This window comes from Mixophyes fleayi, chromosome 3 (genome assembly GCF_038048845.1).
Source record: "Mixophyes fleayi isolate aMixFle1 chromosome 3, aMixFle1.hap1, whole genome shotgun sequence".
NCBI classification, from domain to species: domain Eukaryota; kingdom Metazoa; phylum Chordata; class Amphibia; order Anura; family Limnodynastidae; genus Mixophyes; species Mixophyes fleayi.
The window spans coordinates 318,632,148-318,658,916 of NC_134404.1; the positions used below are offsets into that span (position 1 = coordinate 318,632,148).

Sequence of the window (26,769 nt, forward strand, 5' to 3'; positions counted from 1 at the left end):
TTCCCGGTGAATCGCGGCGTTTGAACCGAATTCTGCCCACTCCACTAGGAAGTGGGCAGATCAGGGAGATTGCCACACTCTCCTGGGAGTCCGGGAGACTCACGCGAAATGCGGAAGTCTCTCGGACATTCCGGGAGAGTTGGCAAGTATGAGTGGCGCTATATAAATAGCTGATGATGATGATGATCTCTAGTTAGAATCTCTGTCTCCACATTAACCAGAATTCACAGCTGATACAGAGACCCAATATGGTTAATAAAAAACTGCCTTTGCATATTTATATAGTTTGTTTGCAGTAAACAATCACATAGCTTACATTATATAATGTACTTTTTCATGTCACCACTCACAATGCCTAGGTTCAACATTTTCCTTCTCGTTTTTAGTCTCTGTGTGGAAATGTCCCGTACTCTCCATGGTCCCTGATTGTTGGTGTTTGCATATAGGATATGCCTCTATTTTGCACAATTAGGGAAGTGTTCGCAGGCAGTCGTCCAGGGAAAGACTGACAGGTTAGAAAGGCAGCATGGTGGTTTAGTGGTTAGCACTTCTGCCTTACAGCACTGGGTTCATGAGTTCAATTCCCGACCATGGCCTTATCTGTGAGGAGTTTGTATGTTCTCCCTGTGTTTGCGTGGGTTTCCTTTGGGTGCTCCGGTTTCCTCCCACACTCCAAAGACATACTAGTAGGTTAATTGGCTGCTAACAAATGAACCCTAGTCTCTGTGTGTGTGTGTTTGGGAATTTGGGCTGTAAGCCCCAATGGGGCAGGGACTGATGTGAGTGAGTTCTCTGTACAGCGCTGCGGAATTAGTGGCGCTATATAAATAAATGATGATGATGATAGACAAGCTGAGTCAAAATCAAGATACAAAGTATAAAATAATTAGATATAGGCAGACACAAAGACACAGCCGGCCATCCTGGATCCAATTTCGTCATTACAAGCGCACAATGTCTCCGTGACTGAATATTTGCACTACTGTATTTCAATGGTTCATCCCTGAAAAGCCTGGGACAAAGGTGAAAATTTGATAAAGACAGCAAAGTGCAGAGTGGTTAGCATTGTGGCCTCCCAGCATTGGGGCAAGGCCCCTGTCTGTTGGGAGTTTGTATGTTCTCCCCAAGTTTTTGTTTGTTTTGTTTTGTTTGCTTTTGTTTTGTCTGTTTTGTCTCTGTGTGCTCCGGTTTCCTCCCACACTTCAAAATACATACTGGTAGATTAATTGGCTGCTGAAAAAATGGACCACAGAGTGAGGTAGGGATTTAGATTGTAAGCTCCAATAGGGCAGGGACTGATTATTACATATTCTCTGTACAGTGCTGCCTACCATGCTCGGCATTATATAAATAAACTATAATATTATTATTAGTAGTAGTAGTAGTAATCTGATCGCTATCTCTATGCAGGCCAATGTTGTTTAGGTAAACTAGTGGTATAATACAATTTCAAAATGCTATTACAGAACTGGGCCTTCAAATACCACCGGGACTGCTGCTGAGTAAATACATATAATCCTATTTATAAATAAATATAATCATAAATATAAATTGAAATAGGGATTAGGGTGTTAGGAACCCCTCTAGCCGGTACAGCACAACCCGGAGTCTGCTCTGCCAGTCTGGTGTTCACTGGAGCCCCTAGTGGTGGGGACAGACTTGGCCGCAGACTAACAGAGGATCGTGAAGTGCGTACCGGCTGGGGAGAACACAGGAAAGCGGAGTGAAGTCCAGGCAAGGGTCGAGGGCCGGCAGCAGACAGCAAATCCAATAGACAAGCCAAGATCAGAGGTCACAGGCACGGTAGCAAGGTCTAAGATACAGGCAAGAAAAGTCAGGGTCACGAGCAAACAGGCAGGGTCCAAATCCAAGCAAGGGGTCATACACGGGAAATCCAACAGAGTATCCACGGGACAGGGACAAGGACAGGAACTAGGATCAAGCAGGTCATCAGGACTGTGGCAGAAAAGCTATAACCGGCAGTGAGGCTACAGACATCACTGCCTTAAATACTAGTGGCCACCAATCAGAGCCTAGCTCTGAATCACTCACAGCCCCCTGCATGATTAATTGAACACAACATTAATTAGCCCACAGGCTAGTGCAAGGCTTGTTTAATCAAGCCACAGTTTTTAGGATGCTGCGCGTGTGCACCCGACTTCCTCCGCTGCCGGGACACAGCGCAGAACAAGAAGTTGCCTTGGCAACGGTCGGCCAGGATCCAGAAGTGACGTCCCGGACGTCAAGGTGACAGCCGGGACGCCAGAGGGCACAGTAAGCGAGCTGCGGCGGTACTCGCGGCTCGTGACATAGGGAAATCCTGAACCCTGTAGCGTTCTGTAGATGTGAGGTCAGCAATTTGTATCTAGTACACAAGTGATGTAATATTTGTAGAAAGTATAAATAATATCGATATTAACCGAGAATTGTGATGACAATACTTCAGTGGTTATTTGGCCCCTACACATGCAGTGTGCTTCAGACGTAGCTGATAGAGAAGGGCCCGCCACAGGGCCCCATAGCTGTCGCACTGTACTAGGAAGATAGGGGGGTGTGTTTACTAAACTGCGGGTTTGAAAAAGTGGAGATGTTGCCTATAGCAACCAGTCAGATTCTAGTTATCATTTATTTAGTGCATTCTACAAAATGACAGCTAGAATATGATTGGTTGCTATAGGCAACATCTCCACTTTTTCAAACTCGCAGTTTAGTAAATATACCCCATGGAGTCAGAACAGCTCCAAATTTCTGTCAGTTGGAGAAACAGTAAACACAAGAAAAAGGTGTTTTTTCTATATTTTTAGGCCTAAACCTTTTTTTGACTAGTATAAATAAAAGTATTATAAGTCTCTGAATATATCATAATACGATTTAACGTGCTGTTGTCATAAACCAATGCTTATATACAGTATGAGTGTTGGTATCACACAGAACCATAAGTGCAACTCTGCCATCTAGTGTTTATGAGAGATAATGCGCTTCATTAGAAGAAGCAGAAATAAACACTTTCAGGAATGAATGTACTCAGCATATACCCAAAACATTATGAGAAGGTAAGACATGAAGAAGAAAATGCATTCAATTCTGTGACAAAATATTAATGTAATTTTAGTGACAATGTGTTTTTCGGTGTCTTTTTTCATAACCCAAAAAGATGTAGGAACTACAGAGGTTTAGTGGTTCTGCCTCACAGCACTGGGGTCATTAGTTCAATTCCTGACCATGGCCTTATCTGTGTGGAGTTTGTATGTTCTCCCTGTGTTTGTGTGGGTTTCCTCTGGGTGCTCCAGCTTCCACACTCCAAAAACACACTAATAGGTTAATTGGCTGCTATCAAAATTTACCCTAGTCTCTCTCTATGTATGTTAGGGAATTTAGACTGTAAGCTCCAATGGGGCAGGGACTGATGTGAGTGAGTTCTCTGTACAGCGCTGTGGAATTAGTTATGCTATATAATAGGTGATGATGTACATTTTTATATAGTAGACTATACTGGATGGGTACCAAATGCCGGCAATGGAAGTGTCGACATGAAAATGTCGACAAGATAAATGAGGACACTTCCATAATGTCTACATGCTGAAAATGTAGACAAAACGTCGACAGTCACAATGGCGACATTAAACAAACTTTGCCAACAGGTCAGGTGGCAATACAGCCGCCAGACCCACCAGCACAAAACACATAAAAAAAAATAGAAAACAACAATAAATGTTAAAACTACCCCCTTCCCTCCCAAAACACTTAAAAGCTTGTGCTGGCAACCGGCAGACCCACACACAAAGGGTTAAAAAAAGCCAAAACCCAGACGATATTAAAAATTGTGTCGCCAACCTACTGGTAGGAACAAAATCAGGGGGTAAAAAAGCATGGGGTCCCCCTGATTTTACTCCAACCAGCACTGGGTAAGCCAGCCGGGGCTGTTGGCACTATAGCAAGGAAATCCATAGCGTGGGGTCCCCATGCCATACCAGTACGAGGCTGGTCAGGATAGGGTTGGATTGCCTAGTAGTGATTTGGGGTCTGCAAAAATACCACCTAGGGATACCCAGCCCCATGCTGAAAGCACTAGGGCTCTTCCCACACCCCTGGTCAGTGGGCATGAGGTAACAAAGTTAATAATAGTAAACACTAATTTCGTTTGTGGAACTATAGGTCCCAGCAAGCCCAGGCTGCCATTAGCAGTCTGGGCATGCTGGTACTTGTAGAACTATAAGCACCAGCACACACATGGCAACCAGGGCATGCTGGGACTTTGAGAACCACAAATGCCAGCATGTCTGGACACCCAGGGCCTGCTGAACCATATAGTACCAGAAAGTAAAATTTTAATAAACAACACTCCTAGTTCATACCACATCATTTTATAAATAAAAACAAGAAAACAACAGATATTCTTACCAACATTTTGATCTTCATCTGTAAGGGATCCAATCCCTTAAGCTTTTAATCCAATAGGCCTGTGTCCATAATAAAACTCAATGCATTCCAGGTCCTGTAGCTGTCCAAAAAATTCTCATTCAAGGTCCTGGAGTTGTCCAAAAATATAACCCTCCAAAAAATTCCACGAGTGAAGGAAATTAAATCTTCTTTTCTTGAAGCTATTCCACCGAAACCGGCTTTGCAAAAAAATAAACCGTCACAGACGATGAAAACTGTATGAAAATGTAGTTACTGTACGCATAATGAAATATGAAGGCTATTTAAAGCCTAGGGGCTTGCTCATTAACAGCGCGGGAAAGCCCATAGGTTACAAATAGACCTAAACAAAATAAATTTGCATTTCTGGAAAAGTACCACAATTTACATGAGGCTGCCCAGCTTTCTCCCTCCCTTTCCACAACCTCCTATCTATCCTGATTTCATCAGGACTTTAAAGGGGACTGTCCCTCCATCCCGACGTTGGCACTTCTGTCCCGAGTAGATCTGAATACAACAATAAAATCACTATAGGATCTTTCGAATTAATCCTAAATTATATCTGTATAGTTAAAAATTACCCAGAATGAGGGCATTAATAAATATAACAACTTGCTGTTTTCTTAAGTGTTCAATTTTAACATACCATTGTTATTAGTATTAGCAAACAGTTGGCTCTATGCAGAAAGGAAGGAAAACGTTCATTTCAAACATTATGCCTTCTATAAGTATCTATCTAGATTATATTTTGGCAGCAAAGAAATTAGAATGTTTTTATTCATTTTTACCTTCTATTAAATCCAAACCTGCTACGTGAGAAAGCTTCCATGGTTGACTTACTTATAAACACACCATTAATACATAGAGAGAAAATTGCAATGATTTATGTGATTGCCAGTTTTTACAATTTAACGAAACAGGTAACAAGATATTTTAAAAATATACTCTAGCATTCACGCTAAATGTTTACTTACTGAGTAATTACATCTCTCAGAAATATAGAAATACATCTGTTATGGAAGCAATATATGTTTTCTTGAGTAAACAGAAATTCTGACATATAAATATGGAGATCTATATTATTATTTATGAAATGTAACAAAATTCTTTCAGCTCAGTGTTAGAAAAGAGATGTTTTATTATACAAAGCTCTGGCTAATTTTGTAAAGGCCGCCAAGTGCTACCCAATATACACTTGGGCAGGGGTGGATTGGCCATACAACCTACCGGGAATAGGCCTCTGGAGGCCGCCGATTGTCTTTTTTTTCTTAAATAATAATATTTGTGAGTCGCCTCCTGGACCAGGTGCCAGTGGAGGGGGTCAGTGTGGTAGTGGGTGGCTGGCCCCTCCTTCTGGACCAACCACCTTCCTTAATGTGGCCGCGAATCCCTGTGTAGCGGTTTCCTCCTATGGTGCTAAATACAGGAGTCACATGGCACTTGTCACGTGATGCATGTCCCATGTGACTCCTGTCAATGGCACCGATAGGAGGAGGCAGCCACTCATGCAGAGCGGCAAGAGAGGTTGTCTGTATCTCTCACACAGCGGATGTCACAAGGTAGGTGTGAGGGGGGAGGGGGAGGTATATTAATACAGTGTGTGAGTGTGATTGGGGGGAGCTTTTAATATATCTAGTGTGTGAGGAGGGGATCTTAATATAATGTGTGAGGGATGGAAGGGGGGTCTTAATATACTGTAGGTGGGTGGTAGGCTATTAAATTAACGGTGGGTGGTTAGGTGGAGTAATTATTTAATGGGTGATATTTTATTTGTGGGGTAATGGTGGGGCAAATTAATTTATTGGTGTGGCCTATTAATTTAAGATTGGGTGGTTTGGGGGCTAAATTGAATGTGGTGCTGAGTTTGGGGAGGAGGGCTACTTATTAAATGGATATGTTATTAATTTATTGTCAGGGCTGGTTGGAGGGAAATAGATCTATTTATCAAATGTGAATATTATTATTTTAATGTTGGGGTTGGATGAAGGCCTAATTATTAAACGTGGGTGCTATTGATTCAAAACCGGGATGGTTGGAGTTTCCTACATTTCATGTACACATTTTTTTCCCAAATAGGACCCCCAACACTCCAGGATCCAGAGAAGGAGCAACTGATCTAACGACACCAGCAGCCACAGGTATAGAAAGCGACAAGAACAGGACACACACATATAGAGGTACACATACTGGGCACACATACACTGGGCACACATACACATGGGAATAGACACACTTGCGCACACACACACAGGAGCAGACACACACACACACGGACAGACAGAGTGGGCACATACAGGGGCAGACTCACTGGGCGCACACACATACCAATTATTTGACCCTGCCTACAGACTTTTTCCCCTGCTACTTTTAGTTCCCAATCCGGCCCTGCACATGGGGCTTTGACAGGGAAGCGGGCATCTGCTATGATGGTTGTTATGCTTTTGACAGGCACCAATTTCTCACTAAAGAAGATAGTGTACAAACATCTCTCATAACCTCACTCACACATCTGTTATACACTGGGGAGGGTTGCTGATCCCAAAGAACACCACATGTCCACAAGAATGTGCCAGTCTGCAAGCTATCTCTACTGCACACTAACATCATTTCTGCATGCAACAGCAAGACTCCTAGTAACTAGAGATGCTCACTGACCCCCGTGAAGTGGTTTTGGTTTTGGATCTGGATTAGCTTCGTGTTTTGGTTTTGGTTTTGGATCTGTATTTTTTTAGACAAATTGCTAAAATATACTAAAATCACATAATTTTGCTCTTTTTTTCATCCTACATTATTATTAACCACACTAACACTAATTTCAAGTCATTTGCAGTCAATTTTGAAGACCTCAAGGGTCACAATATTATTTTCATACACTTTCAAACAAGGATTGCAGCAGCTCTTGCACGTGATAAGAAAAAGGCCATTGTCATGCCTGGGCATAAGACCAAAAATCCACCTCTTATGTGTGCAATTATCTTTACACAAATCCTGACAACAATTGTCTAGCCATTTGTAGTGTTTGTAAAGCCACACTCATTAGAGGTAGAGACCTTAACCATCTAGGATCCTCATCCATGTTACGGCATTTGAAGCGAGTTCATGGAAAGCTGTCGGGAAAATCAGAAACTTATGTTAAAAAAATAACAACAAGCAGTCCAGCATCATCTACCTCCCTTCTCTCATCTAGATCCCAGCACCTGCAATCTACCCCCCCCCCCCCCCCAACACCTTCATCATCAATATCCTCACAAGTGATGGGAGTTAGTCCTGCTTCCAAGTTGCTAGATGACTCCTCCACTAACTATGATTCCTCTGACGAATAATTGAGCGTTAGTCCCGTTGCTGCTGCTGCTGCTGGGGGTCGATCTTCAACCCAGAAGAATACTACTAGTAGTTTACAACAATTGACTGTTAAACATTCCTTTGCTAGAGGAAGAATGTAAGAAAGCTGTCACCCAGTCGCAAAACTGATGACAGACGCCATGGCGACTATGCTAGTATTAGTTCTGAGTCCAATATTCACTATTAATGCAGCTGGTTTTAGACAGTTACTTGAGGTGGTATCTTGGCAATTTTATGTTTTTCTACAGTAAACTTTCACATTTTTTAGAAAGGTTTTTGTTTACATTTTTTTCCCTGACTTAAAACCAATATGCACTTGAACATAGGCTTTAGCACATGAGTTAGAGGGATTAGTATCATCATGACTGAGACTGCCGAGTGACACAAACAATGTCACCGCTCCAGTTTCTGTAGGAGCTATGGCACAATACAATGTCACGGGAGACTTTGAAGAACGCTGACAGCCCTATTATTACAATTTCTGTTTCAGCACTGAACCCCGCCACCCAGGGCCATCTTAACAACATTATGGGCCCCCGGGCAAAGCAGTGCACCGGGGCCCCTAGATATAGATATAGATATATAGATGTATACAGATAATGATATAGATATAGATATAGATATATAGAGATAGAGATAGATAGATAGATAGATAGATAGATAGATAGATATACTTGCTCAGTGACCCTTGAAGGTTTTTTTTGCAGGTTTTTTTCTTTTGCAGGATTATTTATTCTCATTAAGAGCCATGCCTATGGGGCCCCCTTGCCCGTGGGGCCCCCGGGCAGCTGCCCATCGTGCCTAATGGAAAAGATGGCCCTGCCGCCACCTCTCCTATTTCTGAGTGCGATATGGTACAGTAAAATGTAACTGCAGATTTAGACCAAGCCAGCCAGCCTTATAATTTCTATTTCAGGAATGACTCTTAGTAATGGAGCACTCCTCTTTGTCTGTTACCTATATAACACAGTAGAGTTTGTCTGCAAATTCAGAAGACAAGCTTGCTAGCCCTCCTATTTGTATTTCAGCAATGACTCTTAGCAATGGAGCACTCCTCTTTGTCTGTTACCTATATAACACTTTTGAATTTGCCTGCAAATTTTAAAGACAAGCCTGCAATGACTAGTATTTGTATTTCAGCAATGACAATTAGCAATGGAGCAATGGAGCTCTTGTCTTTGGGTGTATATAACACCATACACTTTTTGGTGCAAATTCAGAAGAAAAGCCTGCAAGGACTAGTATTTGTATTTCAGCAATGAGAATTAACAACACAGCTCTCCCTTATGTGTGTTACCTATATAACACAGTAGAATTGAACTGCAGAATTACATCAACCCTGTAAGCACTATTATGAGATTTAACACTGGAGCTCTCCAATATGTGTGTTACCTATAAAACAAAGTAGAATTGGACTGCAGAATTACACCAACCCTGCCAGCAGCACTAGTATTTGTATATTTATGAAATGAGATTTAACACTGGAGCTATGGAGCTCTCCTGAATGTCACTGATTACTTTATTTAACACTGCTACCACCCCCCTCTTTCAATTCTCTAACTTTGCCTGCCCAACTGCTCTACACTCTATGCTACCCCTTATGTATCCCTCTCTCAAATGGTGCTAGATCACCGTGGAGGGCGGTATTAATAGATTCCAAAACTCCCGAGATCTGAGATCCAACGACGTCACAATGACGTATTGCCTCGTTTTCGAATCCGAAAAAGCGCGAAAGTACCAAGCCGACTCGGCTCGGTACTCAGATCCCCTAAGTTCGGGTGTGTCCAGTTTCCGAGGAACCGAGCCTGAGCATCTCTACTAGTAACACAAAATAGTCTCTCATTACCCCCTGACATGTACTCTATACACTCAGGACAGATGCATTGAAAACTGCTAAACCATTATTATTAAAAATCATATTAAATACATTTATATGCCCTTATTACAAAATATTATGATTTTCACTCTTAATTCATCACATAATTGTGAGCAGGTCATTAGGCATATGGAAAACACCAAATCACACAGATTTTCCTTTTACCCAAACAGCCAATTGTCCTTTTGTGAATAATGCTACTTTGCAATGCAAAACCATGTACAGTAATGTAAAACTGCAGTGCAAGCAGCGCAAAAGTCACGTCATGTCATGTGACATCACAGCACAGGAAAAATAATTAGTGCTCACGTACGGCGCTTTCTAGTCATAAATAGTACTATAAAAGGGATATATATATATATATATATATATATATATATATATATATATATATATATATATCTACTATATAAAAGCCTAGTGGCGTGTGTCTGTGTGTGAAAAAAAAACAACCAAGCTGCAGGGCCACCTGCTGGGCGAAGTTATACACTGACCTACTAAATTCTTAGTGTGTGTGGGGAAAAAAACTCAGAAAGGGCTGAAATTTGGTATACTAAGATGTTTTTAATTTGTTAATTTAATTTGTTAATTGTTAAAAGTGTTTATAAAGATTTTAAAAAAATATATATATATTTCTTGAAGGAGAAGTGACAGTTGGGAGTGGTTGGTGGTGACCGGGCGTGACAGTGGGGAGTGGTTGGTGGTTGCCAGGGGTGACAGTGGGGAGAGGTTGGTGGTTGCCGGGGGTGACAGTGGGAGAGGAGTGTGATACTCAGGACCGCTGAGAGAGATCCCTGTGTCTGGATAGACATCTGGATAGATGTGGCGATAAAGATGAAGGATGAGGTGATGGAGAAAAATGATGAGGTGGTGACAGGTGGACAAAACCACGTTAAAAAAGGGCGCTTGCGTCGGGAAGTAACGCTCTTCCCCTGAGGAGGCCTGGGCCTAGCCCCAAATGCATGACAAGAAACTTTTTAACACCTTAAGTAGCTTGATTTGACTAGAATGCATGAGTATCATGCACGGGTTAACTTGTATATATATATATATATATATATATATATACACACACGCATACATATATGTTTAATACCTGCCCACTCACCCGGAATGTCCGGGAGACTACCGAATTTCGGGTGCTCCCGGGAGAGCAGGCCATTTTCCCCCATCCTTTCATGTCGCAGCATTTTGGGCCAGCCACATTGCATTGCAGAGACAGGTACAGATTTATGTGACATGCCGTTCCCCATTGTCTTCTGTCCTCACACTTCACCTCCCCTTTCAGGATACCTGGAGGAAAAGAATAAAAAGTTGACATATATGATATATATCCCTGAAATGAAAACTGGAGTCACCTTTATAAAGTGACGGATTACTGCTGCAGTAGGTTAAATACAAATGCAAAGTTATTTTACATAATATTAATTATGTAATAACAGCTAAAGACAGTTACAGATTTTACACTATAATTCTCGTCCTTGGCAATCTGACTAGTACATGTGAGCACATTAAATTCAATCTGCAAAGTTATTAATTTAAAATGTATTTGTTTCAAAATCGATAAACTGCAATCGTTGAGTACAAGATTTGCATTTTCTGTTTAGGTAAAATTCGTGTCTGTGCTCAAAGGTTTCAATAGTTTTCTTAGGGGTCTATTTATGAATGACCCCATTTCCCCCCGTTAATTATCATCCCTTATTGTAACAATAGGGGATGATATCATGTGGCCATTTATTAAAAAATCATCAGATAAAGGCTGCCCCGGCAATGACTTTACTGTAGCATTAACTCTGAGATCTGACCTGGAGTATTTAATGCAATCACATTAGTCATGTCAATGCATATAATCCATGACATATTTTAATGCAGAGTCACATTTTTATTCGTAACAAAGACTGCCTTTTATGTTCATCTGTTTGTATGTATACATGTTCATATAAAACGTATACATCATCAGGTATTTACTAATTAATCAGGTATTCACTAATTCCGCAGCGCTGTGCAGAGAACTCACTCGCATTAGTCCCTGCCCCATTGGAGCTTACAGTCTAAATTCCCTAACATACACACACACAGACAGACAGACAGACTAGGGTCAATTTGATAGCAACCAATTAACCTACTAGTTTTGTTTTGGAATGTGGAAGAAAACCAGAGCACCTGGAGGAAACCCACGCAAACACGGGGAGGACATACAAACTCCTCACAGATAAGTGGTCATGATCGGGAATCGAACTCATGACCCCAGTGCTGTGAGGCAGGAGTGCTCACCACTAAGCCACTGTGCTGCCTACATGAGGCCAACTGCAACCCAGGGTGGATAATAAGGGAACCATCGCATTTAGGCAGGTAGTTATTGAGATAAACATGTGATAACTACCAAAGAAGGTCTGAGGGTCCGCTAGTGGAGGGATTTTGGGGGGGTTGAAGTATTGTAGTTATACCATAGGTTCTAGATCTGGGTGAATTTGTGGGTTCCTTGTTCAAATAAACAAAGTTTTTTCCATGGTTGGAAGATGCCATATTTTGTTGTGCACTGGCTTTAGGGAGGGGTGGTCTGGGTTTATCCAGTGACGTGCTATTAGGCACGTAGACGCGTCAAGGAACTGGGAGGGCAGTTTATTAGAGGATTTATCTAGGCCCTGTATTAGTAGGTCCAAAAGAAAGGACCATGGGTCTTTAGAGATAGATGTTAGAGTGAATTTGGAGATGAGAATGGCTATGTTGTAGCTATTCTATGGCAGGTCTACCAGATGTGGAGGAAGGAACCCAATTCACGACATCCTCTCCAATACTGACGGGAAGTTGTGCCATATATCCCCTGGAGTCTGGTTGGTACTAAGTACCATCTGTAGTAGATTTTGTAACTGTGTCTTTGATATGGGTTGGAATCGAGGATCTTGACACTTTTTACCTGATCGTTGATCATCATCTGGAACATTGCCCAAATCCATTTCCCAGTTAATTACATGTTTTGGTGTAGGGTTCTGTTTTGTATTTACCAGCAAACTACAACGGGATGAGATCATACATTATGAAAGGTGGCCACAATAGCAGTGAGACTCAAGTTGCATCAGGGGTTTGACAATATGTATCTTGGGGAGGGTAGAGTCTTGTGCCTTTTTTGGCACAAGTATTCAGAATGTGTAGCAAAATAAATAAAAAAAAATACTGCAGTACCATGTCAGCCAGAAAAATCTATGTGATATTGAATACTTTCGTGTCAAAAAAGACTTAAGTATTATAGGAGTGATATTGGCTAACCAAAAGGTATATCATTGTAAGTATTCAAAAAGTCTTGCCAGGTTCTGACATTTTTAATGGCGATTGGCTCCAATGTGCTATGGTAGAAAGATTATTTTTGAACAGGGAAACATTTTGGTAATTTACATTCTCATATTAATGAATGCAAATGAAGAATTAATTAAATACTTCTGGGAATTCTTCTGTTTATAAATTTGTAGAAAATGAGCAGAAAAAACACACTTATCTCTACTGGACTTGTCTAACATGATTTTACAGTGCAGCTCTGCTAACTAATTCCAAGCGTGGCCATTTATGTATGGGAATGAATCACTATTATTCAGCTCAGCAGGTAAAGGAATGATGCACAATTAAAATGAAATGGAATCATCCAATTCATCAGATGCATCCCATTATTAACAAATACACGCTGGGCCTGATTCATCGCGGCCAGCATACTGAGCGCAACAAGCGTTTGTTTAAAAACACATGTAAATCGGCTATGAGTGCTCCTAAATTTGACAAGGAACGGATCTGAAGACGTGTGCTGATGAATTGTGGTGTAGATCTACTCTATTACACAACACACTGCAGGATACGTCCAATACCTATGTGGAATACACATTTTCAAAAGAACACACATAAAAAAAAATAGCTATTGAATTAATGTTACCTGTAAATAAAATAAGGATTAATGACAAAACAAAAGAAATACATTTCTTAGAATGATCTTAATGTCCACTAAACATAAAATACATTTTACAGTTTCTCCTGATTGCAAAGATGTGTTCGAGTTTGGCACGCCCTTACTGCACATTGGCTACGGGCGAATGTCCCTTCCCTACCCCGTTCACTCCCCGAAATTGTAGGCAATAGTAATTGTCCTTTGTGTACGTAGATGCAGTGAACGTTGCTGCGTTTAGTGGCGTCTGACCCGGTTCCGCACAAAATCGGCAGATACGTGACTTGGCGAACCAGGCATGCGGTCTCCATCGTAGTATCGTAACTACAACACAACATTCTGTCAATCAGACATTAATTACTGCAACCACATGCAGAATTACAAGTAGACATTTAGCATAGTGCGTGCATTTATGAAGTATTGTTTACAGCAATCATACATATTTCCATTAGAGGGCAGTAGCAGTATTACTATTTATTTCTAACTTGGCACCAGTTGTTGTGTGTCTATACTTCTGCAGGTGAGCTGTGAGTTGTAGCTCCTGCTTCATAAAGGCAACTCAACAAAAAGTTATATTTTACTGAAAGGCTTTTTAAGTATGTTTAACTAAAAGGATTTTTACTTGATACATGGACCTATCTTTTGCATAGTGAGTCTCTCTGTGGACTTTGTAGCTCTGAAACAGCCGGATAACCTACAAGTTGTTTGAGCCTATCCAAGAGCTGCAGTAAATTAAAAGGGAAAACTTGGAATTTAACGAGACTTTCATTGCCTCTAGATACAAGAATTTAGGAGTGATGGGAAAAAGATCTCAAAAGAAATTGAGTGATGTGGGTGACATGGAAATTATGTTATTGTTGAAAAGTTAACGATGTGAATAAAATTTGTGGTGGTTTTGAAATGTAATAATATATTTTCATTAATCTGGATTTTTTTCCCCCTCTATACTTTAACATCGGTGTGTCATAAAAAAATAAATTGTGTGGTGTGTGTTGCTACAACGACATGTTGGTAAGCACTGCTTTACATATACCCAGTTGTCCAGATTTAGACAGGACAGTACTGATTTTAGGCACAGAAAGAATATTGGGAGGTATGTCCCGTTCTCCGCTGTGGGCAGCAATGCATGGGATGGTTTATGGGAAGGGGATAAGGGACTTCAGGAGCACAAGGCCCGTGATGTGTGGCCTTACCCCGTTGTGACAGTTATGGATTATCTGTCCCATGATCTAGGCTCACAATGGGGGTCTGCCACCATCATCTGCATTTTTTTAAAAAATATTCCGCTGAAGCCCTCACTAAGTGGGCACCAGATTTGGGGGTAAATTTATGAAGCTGGGTTTTAAAAAGTAGAGATGTTGCCTATAGCAACCAATCAGATATTAGTTATCATTTATTTAGTACATTCTACAAAATGACAGCTAGAATCTGATTGGTTGCTAGAGGCAACAGCTACAATTTTTCAAACCCGCAGCTTGATAGATATACCCCTTGGAGTTTTAAGATATGAGCGTGTTCAGGTAGTTGGGGATTTCTAACCACCTCTGCCGACAGGGTTATTGTCGGTGATAATCCATCTGAATAAATAGTGCAAAGTGAAAAACATCTGTCTATTTGCCTACAATAGGGTTTTTCATCTTTTGATAAATTTGACTCCTTATGAGTTATTAAGTGATAGGAGTCCTGCTCTGCCCTTGTAAATTAACTTCAATATACAAGCTCTGTACAACATTTAATATTAGACTCTAATTAAGCAGTAAAGCTGGGAATATCTGTTTTAATATGTAATTTCAGTCAAGAGGTTTAGACCAGGATTTGGCCATCGTTAGATCATCTGGCAAAATTGTAACCGATGTGAATAGATAAATTCAAGAGACAGTTCTACTATTTGTTCTGCTATAACATATTCACGCTGGTAATTACGTTACAAGATAACAGTCCACTATCTATAGGAATTTTGTGATCTCAAAAATGTTCTGAACCTTCTATTTTTCTGTGGATTCATTTTAATTCCTGAGGTCCAGTTTACTCGGTACTTACATTCTATACTTTTGTGTGTGGATTTATTGGTAGAAAAATTATCCTGAACTTTTTGTGTAATCGATTACAACTATTATTCCTTTCATTAGCGCTTTAGTATTTTTTATCTGATTTTTTCCATTGATTGTTGAGTGACAGATTTTATTCAGTCCCCACAGAAAACACTTTGCATTAAATGTTATTGTTAGACAGGTGGTTGAGGAGAGTTATCATATTGAAAGAGATGACACCACAAAACATGTTGTCTAAGCCATGTATAATACATTTATTTCATTGGCCTATTTACTGTTATACCAGAGCTAAGAATCTTATATTGTATTATTATATCTGCCTAAATGGTGCCAAACAGAGCCAGCATAGCTCCATGGCTAACTGATAACCTAGAGAAATGTTTCTTGGACGTTCAGAAATTTATGTTGTGTTCACCAATTTCTTTCCACTTAGAGGGAAGAGAATACATTTATATCTTATGCTAGTCCTGTATGCTGCTTTATAGCACATGATATTGGGCTATTGGCCCAGTATTGCACATGTTTTTGGCAGAAATTGGGCTTCTCCCTATCTATAAAGGGCTTAAGGCGATAGCACTACTGTCGCCGGAGGTAACCATTGCTGGCGATAAGTTTCATCAGTTTTCTTCCAAAGCATGAGTAAGACTATTAACTGCGGTACATGTACCAACGCATTCCATCTTCTGCTATTGCCACCAGAAAATATTCAATTAAAAAAAATACTTTTGTTAAGTGTTTTTTTTTAACCGTGAATATTTAAATATTTATATTTTTTTATATATATTTTTTAACATTTTCTCAATTTTTTTTTTACAAGTGGAATTGAAAGCAGGTGTGAACTGGCTAGCGTGCACCGATCCCCCTAACTGGCCCGGCAAAGCAGTAAGACTACTTTTACCGTTGCCAGCCAATGTCACCAGCTGCCCCGGTGTTATTTTTTTGGGTTAATTCATAGTGATATGAGGTTTTCTATCATTGTAATAAGTAGCGAAAGAAAAGCAGTCCTTTCGCCACTTTCTAATATATAGGCCTATTAGTGTTTTAGTTCCCTTTCTGAATTATAATAAAAGTTATGTTTTTGTCTCTCTGGGTACCTGCAGATCTTTGAGGTCAGATTGTCAGCCCTCCTCATCCCTTCTGCAAAGCAGCATTTGAGGTTAGCTGCCTTCGTGCTGCCATTGAAACGGAGCTGTATTTTCTGTGTCTGGGTTGCCTAGGTGATTTTGGTTTTGCGCAATAACTATTGTCCTTACAAAAAAATAAGGAAAATGCATCAGAAAGAAAACGTTAACAGCTGCTTTTTCAGACTCACACTACTGAATGATAAAAGCAAATACATTATATTACCATACATCGTATTGCATTATAATACTGTATTAGCACATTATATGACACCTTTCTCTATATTGCCATTGTTCCCATTGACACATTAATAAAAGGAAAGAGGAGGCATTTGTCAGTGACCTACAGGAGAGAGCCCACAAGTAGACTTACAAGTAATGGATGTCACATAGGAGAGGCCCTAAAAGTGCTTATATCATAGCTCCATGGTATACGAGGAAAACAAGAGACCCCTTCTTGCACAGTGGAAAGCCTTCTCTTTGAAACATGATTGGCTAAGATGACTAACATCTAATGAGTCAAATTAAAAGCTCAATAAAGAAGAACACACCCTCAAACAAATAGCCTTAATCCTAACACATAGGGATATATTTACTAAACTGCGGGTTTGAAAAAGTGGAGATGTTGCCTATAGCAACCAATCAGATTCTATCTGTCATTTTGTAGAATGCACTAAATAAATGACAGCTAGAATCTGATTGGTTGCTATAGGCAACATCTCCACTTTTTCAAACTCGCAGTTTAGTAAATCTAGCCCATAGCCTCAAAGTCCTAAATCTAAACCGTCCTGAAGCACTAACTATAGAGCTAATTTTAGCACAAGCCCTAATCTAACTCATATTTTGCCAAGTGGTTAGGCAAAATATGGGTTAGATGTATCTTTGTCCTCTACTAATTATGTCATAAATTGGCCCTACAAGGGGTTGCATGTGAGAGGGGTAGTGTCATGGTACAAGGAGAAGAGTAGAGGCAAGCACTGAGAGTTAGATTGTAGAAGGTGCTGGGTCCATAGCACAGAGTAATAATGTAAGGCTCCTGTTATACTGATGCGAGAAGACTGTATTTGTCAATTGTTCCTAATTTCTAAGGACAGTCTCGGGTTTTAAAGATGTGTCTCTGTAAATGTTTGTCTCTGGTTATATCCCTATTTTTCAGAATTGATTGCAAAATATAAAATCCCCACACTATTATCAAATTCAACACATGTTGCATTATGGGATATATAGATCTCCAAAGTCCACTGAGGCAGTATCATGTGCGGAAGCACTGGATCAGCAACAAACTGTCCCTTTAAAATATTTTAAAATCTTGGTAAATATAAAAGAGTTTGGAGTGAAATGCACATCTCTATGAAACAGTTTTATACATCCAAATTGTTTATCTTTTGTGGAGGGTGGAAACTGCAATGACTTTGGCTGTTTTTCCTCTCATAAGAGATTGAAAATGTGATCGTACTGAATGCTGGTAAAACAGAGGTGGTGAAAAAGCAGTGACAGCAGAAGTGACGGAGAATTGTACAGAAGAGAGCACACATCATGGCATCATGTCATCTGTCCTGTTCTAGGTTACCTGGCTGCCTTATCTGGCCTAGTGCTTCATGTACTTCTAATTACATTCTACATATGAAGTAACATTAGGATGGTCCTTAGGTTTCATCCTATACCTTTAAATGGGGCCCATTTTGCGCCTCCATGTTGCCCTTCGGTAAACGTAGTTCCAAAGACTCATCATCATCATTTATTTATATAGCGCCACTAATTCCGTATCGCTGTACAGAGAACTCACTCACATCAGTCCCTGCCCCATTGGAGCTTACAGTCTAAATTCCCTAATATAGACACACACTCACAGACAGACAGACAGACAGACTATGATAGCAGCCAACTAACCTACCAGTATGTTTTTGGAGTATGGGAGGAAACCGAGCACCCGGAGGAAACCCACGCAAACACGGGGAGAACATACAAACTCCTCACAGATAAAGTCATGGTCGGGAATCGAACTCATGACCCCAGTGCTGTAAGACAGAAGTGCTAACCACTAGGCCACTGTGCTGACTCCTCACTCTCATGCGCCTCTCCGTACATCATGTGGGTGATCAGGCACCATCAAGACTTCCATGTGTCTCAATTTTCTCCATCACAGTTTTTGTAGCTGAACAATAACTCTAAAGGCTTTTTTTCATGCATTTAAATAACATAGTAAGTTGGAATATTGTATTTGTCATCCAAAAGAAAGATGGGCGACTTGTTTATCAACTGTACACCCATCCTCACTAGATTGTAAGCTGCACTAATCTTGTTGCTACCTTCCATGACGCTGTTTTTATGTATGCGGTTCCTACACTGACCAGCACTGGACATCACTGTGTGCTTTACAGACAAACGATAATAGGTCACATGAATGTTCCTTATTCAAAATTACAATTTTGAATCCTAGGTATGATGCATTGTACAAAATAAGGGGATTATTTTGCCAAGTTGGCTATTTAAAACTGGACATGAAATATGAATGCTGCATTGGAGTTAGTCAAATAACAGCATTTGCATTGCAGGCTCCAAGCAATCTGAACAAACTCCAGTGCAAGATGTGCTAATGTGTGTTCTGGAGGCATTGGGAAGCTGCTGTAACCTTCTTCACATTTTCCGTCAGATACAATCTGCTGTGCTGAACAGAACAGAAAACCCCTGCCCTACACTGATGAACCAGGACAAAACAGTCAGGGGAATGGAAGCACCTGGCCTTTGCTATACTCTGAATATCAAGTGGGCAAAGCATTGACTCAATCACAAATAACACCTCCTCCAATAGAGATAGTAGATTGTTTTTATTATTTGGTTATCTATAATGCTGCACAATCTCAGCAAAAATAAAACCACATACTGGGGAATTCGAGACGAGTTAATCAGTCTGCCTGTAGGTGGGATTTTGGCCAGCATATGGTCAATGCTCAGTTGTAAAGTATTAATCTAAAAGAAAATAATATATATATATATATATATAGGTGGTATTTTGGCCAGCATATGGTGCATGGTGAATACCCAGTAGTAAAGAGAGTATTAACTTAAATAAATAAACTTAAATAAATTAACTTAAATAAATATATAATATCAAGAACAATAGATAGTACAGCGCGTAACTCTGGATAGACCAAAAAGTTCAAATAAAGTCCAAATTGACAATGGAATTCCTATGTTCAGGAGGCAGCCAAATTCCCACAAAGCCAGATGGTAAACTGGAATAATCTATAATAAAACAAATAGGGAGGGGCGCCACATAGTATAATACTGTATTTACTGATAATACAGTAGGTGTACCATGAATGAGAATCTCAATCAACCACGTGGGTATAGAGAAAGAACATTTATATGACACTCAGATAGTAAGGGTGCATCTGTAGATAAGAAGATCAAAATCACACTGGAACACCCGCACCTCACCAATAAAAAGTGTGCGTAGCAGATATAAAATCTTTAAGGCTTATCTGTAAATGTAGCGATGCTTCTTCAGATAAGGTTAAACTCTTTTTCACCCCTCAGGTATATGCAGGGCAGGAGTTTCACACAGCGCTTCTAGAGTCCAGAACTGGTACTCAATAATTTCCTTAACTGCCACCTCTGGTGCCGAATCCACGGCCCGCAAGGTCCCAGCACTAGCAGGTAGGGTTTTAGATGTAAGCCGGACTCCTCGTCCTCCGCTTCGCATTCAGAGCCGCTGCTGTACGACACTAAGGAAAACACCTGAAGCATCGCTACATTTACAGATAAGCCTTAAAGATTTTATATCTGCTACGCACACTATATATTGGTGAGGTGCGGGTGTTCCAGTGTGATTTTGATCTTCTTATCTACAGATGCACCCTTACTATCTGAGTGTCATATAAATGTTCTTTCTCTATACCCACGTGGTTGATTGAGATTCTCATTCATGGTACACCTTCTGTATTACCAGTATATACAGTATTACACTATGTGGCGCCCCTCCCTATTTGTTTTATTTTAAATAAATATATATATATAAATAAATTTATGTATTTAAGTTGATACTTTACAACTCAGTATTCACCATTCACCATATGCTGGCCAAAATCCCACCTATATATATAAGTGTCAGTGCTGGCCTAGTAGTATAGACAGGAAGCTTCAGAATGTTTAATACAATGATGCACTGGTTTGTAAACCTGAGATATAAGCCCACACATGTACAGAACTACAATTGTTGGCTGTATGCCTGGAGTCTAGTAACTACTGTTTTGCAATGCTCACAAGCAATGCTTCCTACCATGACACTAGTTGCTAACTAACTCCTGTTTGCAGTTTAATATAAACACACCCACATGACTGCGCTCTGAAATCATATTGACTTCTGTTTACACATCAACCAAGAGTTGGTCATTCACAACCAATCCTAAATGTTTGTAAGGAAGGGAGCAAAGACTGGCTCAAGATACAATATAACAACCTGTTTTCTGGCAAAAAAAATGGTTCTTCATGGGCAGCAGTTAAGAAAAAAAAGTAGTTATTGTAATTTAAGGTTTGGCTTAATTGGGTGAGGGTAAGTTCCTGCATGGTAAAAATAATCAGTCAAACTTACAATTTAATGTTGGTGCATATCACATGGAGGAAAAGACTTGTCTCAGATCATCAGATCTCCAAATCTGTCCGTACAGGAATAAATCCCAAGGAGCAAGCCCAATTGGACAGATCTGGATTGTCAGCATTCAAACCAAATGACTCTATAGTATGAGGCCCAATTATCATGGTCTGCAGATCAATACACACACTTGCTGTCACTAGCCAACTAGATTTCTGACATCTGATTGCACTTGATCAGATCATGATTGGGATTGGTCATCATTTTATATGCACACACTGCTCATTAGCTATTGTTTAGAACTGGTGTTAGTTTTGGGTCTCCACATCCTGTGATGGGGGTACGATTTGGCCATTCCAAATATAGCATACAATAACAGCTCAAGTATCGCCGTTCTCTTTCAGTCAGTAGCCTTTAACCACTGACATCTTCTCCTCTTCATTTATAGAAAAGTGCTTTAACTTTCAAGCAAATGACGGCACCTGTATGAAATGTCTTTTATCCAGCTTTGAAGTTACAGATTGTTGATTTTCAACCTTTTTTGGGACAGTTCGCGCAATGCTCTAATGTTACAAAAAAACTCCAACCACCAATCAGGGAGCTCAGTAAACTGACTGTGTGCCTGTTTGACTATTTTAAACATTGTGATGGGGGATATACAGTATATGATCAATCTTGCACTTAATGGGGCTAAGATATTGTATATTTGTATACTTAATATAACTTATATTTGATGAAAATCTACCGATGCTCCTATTGGAGTCACATATAGTTTAAACAGGGCCGAAGGAAATTCTTTTGTCAATATAGGTGTCGCCAAGGGGCGACCGCCAAGGGTGCAACGCTGATGGGGAGGTGCAGTTTATAATTATATTTTAGGTTCATTTAGTTAAAATTGAGGGCTATGGGGGGGGGGGGCACATTTTTCTTTCTTGCCCAAGGCCTTCCCCTATGATAGTGCACACCCTTTCACTGCTTCTTACCTTAGCAGATATGAGATGAGGACAGGGGGCCTGATTCATTCAGGATCTTAACTGAAGAAACTTCTTATTTCAGTCTCCTGGACAAAACCATGTTACAATGCAAGGGGTGCAAATTAGTATTCTGTTTTGCACATAAGTTAAATACTGACTGTTTTTTCATGTAGCACACAAATACTTGATAGCTTATTTGTACACTGAAATTTAAAGTTGATATTTGTGTGCTACATGAAAAAACAGCCAGTATTTAACTTATGTGCAAAACAGAATACTAATTTGCACCCCTTGCATTGTAACATGGTTTTGTCCAGGAGACTTAAATAAGAAGTTTCTTAAGTTAAGATCCTGAATGAATCAGGCCCAGTATCTCTTGTTCTTCATACGGAGAGTGTGGCGCTGGTTTGTAACATTGTAGTCTAGCACCACACTAACAGCTCACCAGTAACAGGAAGGAACAGTGACCAGCAGTTAAGTAGCTGAATGGGGGCACTAAAGGAACATTAAAAACACAGAATGAGTGACAGTGATCCCCCCCTAACCTCTGGAGCCCTAAGTAACTGACTACGTTCTCTTAATGGTAGTGCCTGCCCTGAGTTTAAAGCAGACTACATTTTGAGCACTGCAAAGAAAGAAAAAAAAACATATTTCTGCATCCTTTTAATTCTGGTCATCCTGTGATACCTGGAAATATATTTGTTACAAAAAAAGAACTGTTAATGGATTTAAAATTGGTAGTGATTTGTCAAGTAAGAGGAGATGTTAAAAGTGTTATCCAGCGCATTAAATTGAGTGTAAAGTTTTCAGCACATAAAGAGGTAATCTTAAGTGCAACTTTTGATAAAGCTGTTTTTGAAGGGAGAAAGTTGAGAGAATTGGTTTCTGTGGCAGAACTGCTCCTTGCTTATAAATAGCTGGGCTGATTGTAAACCTGGACAGTATTCATGTTGTGTTGTGTCACAGGGCATCTCTCCTGTATGCATACTTCCCAACAGTTCACATGGGGACACTTAAGAACAGAGTATGCTGGTTCACTGACGTTCTAATGTAACCTAGCTAAAAGCACTGCAGCTCAGTCAAATGCAAATCTGTTGGCTATGTGCGCTGTCATTTAGAATATGGAGTCTAATAAAGTGAGTGCAGCATATACAACATTAGTAAGCTCTACATCCTACAGTGTTACAAGATACCAACCATAAGTATATAGAAGAAAAATCAGTGGCATTGAGTGGTATTGAGCACTATCCCCTATAACAGATGCAATAAAAGATAGAGATACGGTGTATCATATCCATTATAACTAGAGATGCTCACTGACCCCCATGAACTGGTTTTGGTTTTGGTTTTGGATCTGGATTAGCTTCGTGTTTTAGTTTTTGAAAAACCACCCTCGTGTGTTTTGGTTTTGTATTTTTTAGAAAAAAAACTAAAATATGCTAAAATCACATAATTTTGCACTTTTTTTGTTCCTACATTATTATTAACCTCAATAACACTAATTTCAAGTCATTTGCAGTCAATTTTGACCGCCTAACAGGTCACAATATTATTTTCATACACTTTGAGACAAATACTCAAGTGAGCTGGCTGGATACTAAGCGACAGAGCAACGACACAAACACACGGCAGTTCCTAGCACATCTAGGACACATTGCCACACAGCAGTGAAAGAAAAGAAAAAGGGGGTTTCGTCCTCTCTCCCACCCACCGTTATTTTGGATCTTAAAAAGGAATCCAAAACTCGCGAGATCTGAGATCCGACGACGTAACAATGACCTTTTGTCTTGTTTTCAATTCCAAGGGCGCGCAACACTTGGTACTCGGTTTTGCTAAATTCGGGTATGTTTGGTTCTAGGGGAACCGAGCCTGAACATCTCTAATTATAACATACAGTACAGTACAACGTATTTACAATGAAAGGAGAACATTTCCCTAATAGCAGCAAATTGGTCTCAGTCCCCAATATATGTATTCTTAAACCTCATCTGACTCCACAAGCATATTTTACCTCACCATAATTCAATTAGTATAGACTATAGACTCACTGGCAGCTCTTCTTCTAGTAACTGCTGCTGTCATTTAGCAGATCTGAGCTCGTTAACAACAAGCACTCTTTGTGCACTGCCAAATGCCTTGGTTAAGCAATGATGTGTCTGGTCATCCCCAGCTCACATGAAGTTGTATGCCTACTTTCCATGGAGTATGGATAGGTATCAGATGGGGTGTAGTACCTATTATCAGTGCTGAGTACCCCGACACAAAACAGAACGACATAAAGACTACAGCGACCTGTGAAAAACCTACTTACCGGAATGCAGAAGACTTCACATCACGACTGGGGAATGGGAAATCTTCTAACTGCGCACCTTGTATACCTGTAACAGTTCCAGGTGCTTCTTAGAACCAGCAAATGACCAATGTCTTTTGATCTGCTCCCACCTGTTTAAAGCTGCTTTAAAAAAAAATAAAAAGAATATTTTTTTTAGCAATCAGTTATGGTAGATTTAACAAAAGAGTTTATTGATAAACAGTAGGCAAAAATTAAATGTATATCTTGACTTGGGTGATGTATGCTGAGCATGCCTTGTTATTAAAGTCATGAAGTAGAGTTGAAACATGGTATAGGTAAGTTATTCATTTGACCTCACTGACCTTTTATTTACTCATTGACAGGCTAAGCATAGCCTTGGTGAGATTTTAGGAATCAATGACCCAATCCAGTCTTGTGAGTTTGGCAAATAAGGTAAGAGCCCAGGATGTATGGTGGGATTGACAGATAAAGTAAGATAAGATCATTTTGTGGTGGTGTACAGGGGCAAACTCAGGATTTGTAAAGAGGGGTTTCCGTGCCACACCATCAGTGGGCGTGGCCAGCATGCTTCAGGGCGTGGCTATAATTTTAGACAGTGCTTGGCTGCTTTCCAATTCTTCCTATTCCCATCATATACACGGGTAATGCTGCGTGCACTACTGTTAGGGGCACATAGCTCTCCCTTTTCAAGCAGAGCCGTGTGAAGTGAGACATACCTCCCAACTATCCCTAAAATCAGGACAAAGTCCTGAATGAGTGTGTCAGAACAGTTGACAGACTGTCCTGCTCTCTCCTACCTGTTCTTGCTGCTTTCAATACTTGTTGGGGAGAGATGGCTGTGAACAGTGCAGACAGAAACGATCTGAACACAAGCTGCAAAGTGGCTGTCCCCGGGGCAGGGTCCAGCCACCTCAAGCATACAGTACCCCAGGCTGGCGGGGGGGGGGGGTTCCAGGCACTAGGAACCCCCCCCCTCAGTTTGCCAATGGTGTAGTAAATGACATGGGTCCTGTATTTGGTTGCAGTGGAAAATGAAGTGAGCCAATTGTGTTGGGCAGGAAAAGCAAATGAGGTAACTGGATGTGGGAGGCTACTAAGGTTTAATTAGAAGATCCTCAGGTCCACAGGGATGGATGAACTTGTTACATTAATGTGTCAGGTTCCAATGCAATGCAACTCCACAAATAATGACTTTACCTGTCATATATACTTCCAAAATTAAAATGTGAGAATTTAGGATGTGTCCCTAAAATAAATTGCGCATTATTTGTGAAAAACAATAGCTGTGGGTAAATATTTGTTGAAATAGAGAAAATAAGGGAATGAAAATAATAAGGGGTTTGAGGGGGACAAGTCCAGGATGACAAATCTAAGGAACAATATCCTTAATGTCAAATGGATTTACCAAAACTTATAATATAACCAGGCAAGAAACTGGCATAGAGGACACTTTGGAATTGGATGACATTGGTAAGGAGTGTTTAATATTCCACAAAATACAGGTTGTATCATCATCATCATCATCAATTATTTATATAGCGCCACTAATTCCGCAGCGCTGTACAGAGAACCCATTCACATCAGTCCCTGCCCCATTGGAGCTTACAGTCTAAATTCCCTAATATAGACACACACAGACACAGACAGACAGAGAGGGAGAGACTAGGGTCAATTTTGATAGCAGCCAATTAACCTACCCGTATGTTTTTGGAGTGTGGGAGAAAACCGGAGCACCGGAGGAAACTCACGCAAACACAGGGAGAACATACAAACTCCACACAGATAAGGCCATGGTCGGGAATCGAACTCGTGACCCCAGTGCTGTGAGGCAGAAGTGCTAACCACTAGGCCACTGTGCTGCCCATTGTTTAAATGTTCTGGCATTTTTAAACACCAATATTTGGAGTAATTCTCCACATGGTATACTATAGAGTATGTGACCAGTTTATTATAGGGACGGAACACAGGATCGCCAGACCCTATCACCAGACTCTAAAGAAACATTTGGGCGAAGACCACTCCACCCTCGGCGGGGGCTTCCTTTGAGTATGCGCTGGATGCACTTTTGCTCAGAAAAGTCCCACAAGCTGCTCCTTGAGAGCAATGCAGGGGCCTTGGGAGGCTGACCCAACATTGTTGGTCTCTACTCA

At 40.4% G+C, this 26,769-nt stretch overlaps 1 long non-coding RNA gene across 3 annotated transcripts in view; it reads right to left on the reverse strand.

Annotated features, from left to right (window-relative positions):
- LOC142144839 (uncharacterized) overlaps positions 1-24,746 on the reverse strand; it is an 83,276-nt gene extending 58,530 nt beyond the window's left edge. For 2 of the 3 annotated variants that reach the window (XR_012689791.1, XR_012689790.1), the window contains exons 1-4: positions 24,617-24,746; positions 16,711-16,864; positions 10,746-10,930; positions 7,470-7,526 (exon numbers count right to left, since the gene is read on the reverse strand). This is a non-coding gene — a long non-coding RNA (uncharacterized LOC142144839). The remainder of the gene's footprint in view (positions 1-7,469; positions 7,527-10,745; positions 10,931-16,710; positions 16,865-24,616) is intronic. The other variant, XR_012689792.1, reaches the window with a different exon arrangement.
- Between the last annotated feature and the right edge of the window lie 2,023 nt (positions 24,747-26,769).